Here is a 1,516-nt window from a genome sequence, read left to right on the forward strand (position 1 = left end):
GGATTACAGGCTTGAGCCACCGCACTCGGCCAATTTTTGTATTTTTAGTAGAGATGGGGGTTTCACCATGTTGACCAGGCTGATCTTGAACTTCTGACCTCAGGTAATCTGTCTGTCTTGGCCTCCCAAAGTGCTGTGATTATAAGCATGAGCTATTGCACCTGGCCCACTTAATTTATTTTAAAAATTTTCTGGCAGGGCACTGTGACTCATGCCTGTAATCCCAGACTTCGAGAGGCTGAGGCGGTCGGATCACCTGAGGTCGGGAGTTCAAGACCAGCCTGACCAACATGGAGAAACCCCATCTCTACCAAAAATACAAAATTAGCTGGGCGTGGTGGCACATTCCTGTAATCCCAGCTACTTGAGAGGCTGAGGCAAGAGAATCACCAGGAGGTGGAGGTTGCGGTGAGCCGAGATCATGTTATTGTGTTTCAGCCCGGGCGACGAGAGCAAAACACCATCTCAGAAAACAAAACAAAACAAAAATCCTTTCTTCAATAATAAATTAACCTTGGCTTACTGTAACTTTTTACTTTATAAACTTTTAAACATAATTATTTTTTTTTTTTGAGACAAGTTCTCAGTCTGTTGCCCAGGCTGGAGTGCAGTGGCATGATCATGGCTCTCGGTAGCCTGGACCTCCCGGCTCCAATGATCCTACCACCTAAGCCTTCTGAGTAGCTGGGACTATAAGTGCACATACCATCACACCCAACTAATTTGTTTTTTGTAGAGATGAAAGGAATCCTGCCATGTTTCCCAGGATGGTCTCGATCTCCAGGTTCATTTAATCCTCCCACCTTGGCCTTCCCAAATGCTGAGATTACAAATGTTAGCTACCACATTCAGGGATGACTACCTCATTTTCTTTCTTTTTTGGAGACAGAGTCTTAACTTTGTTGCCCAAAGTGAAGTGCAGTGGCGTGATCTCAGCTCACTGCAACCTCCACCTCACGGGTTCAGACAATCTCCTGCCTCAGCCTCCTGAATAGCTGGGATTACAGGGGTGCAACACCACACTGGTCTAATTTTTGTATTTCTAGTAGAAAAAATACATGTTTCACCATGTATTTTCACCATGTTGGCGAGGCTGATCTCTAACTCCTGGCCTCAAGTGACCCACTGCCTCAGCTTCCCAGAGTGCTGGAATTACAGGTATGAGCCAATGCCTCATTTTCTTATCCAAAAACACTATCTATTGACAGCTAGCATTTAAATAAGAGCCTCAGCTAGAAACAGGAGCTCACGCCTGTAATCCCTGCACTTTGGGAGACCAAGGCAGGTGGATCACCTGAGGTCAGGAGTTCGAGACCAGCGTGGCCAACATGGCAAAACCCTGTCTCTACTAAAAATACAAAAATTAGCCGGGCATGGTGGCATGTGCCTGTAATCTCAGCTACTGGGGAGGCTAACACAGGAAAATTGCTTGATCCCAGGAGACAGATGTTGCAGTGAGCCGAGATTGCGCCATTGCACTCCAGCCTGGGTGACAGAGCAAGACCCATTTCAAAAA

General features: G+C 46.3%; 1 protein-coding gene across 1 annotated transcript in view; it reads right to left on the reverse strand.

The window, feature by feature from the left end:
• XPO5 (exportin 5) overlaps positions 1-1,516 on the reverse strand; it is a 51,641-nt gene that overhangs the window by 40,178 nt on the left and 9,947 nt on the right. The window lies entirely within an intron of this gene.

Source organism: Cebus imitator, unplaced genomic scaffold (genome assembly GCF_001604975.1).
Source record: "Cebus imitator isolate Cc_AM_T3 unplaced genomic scaffold, Cebus_imitator-1.0 Scaffold197, whole genome shotgun sequence".
NCBI classification, from domain to species: domain Eukaryota; kingdom Metazoa; phylum Chordata; class Mammalia; order Primates; family Cebidae; genus Cebus; species Cebus imitator.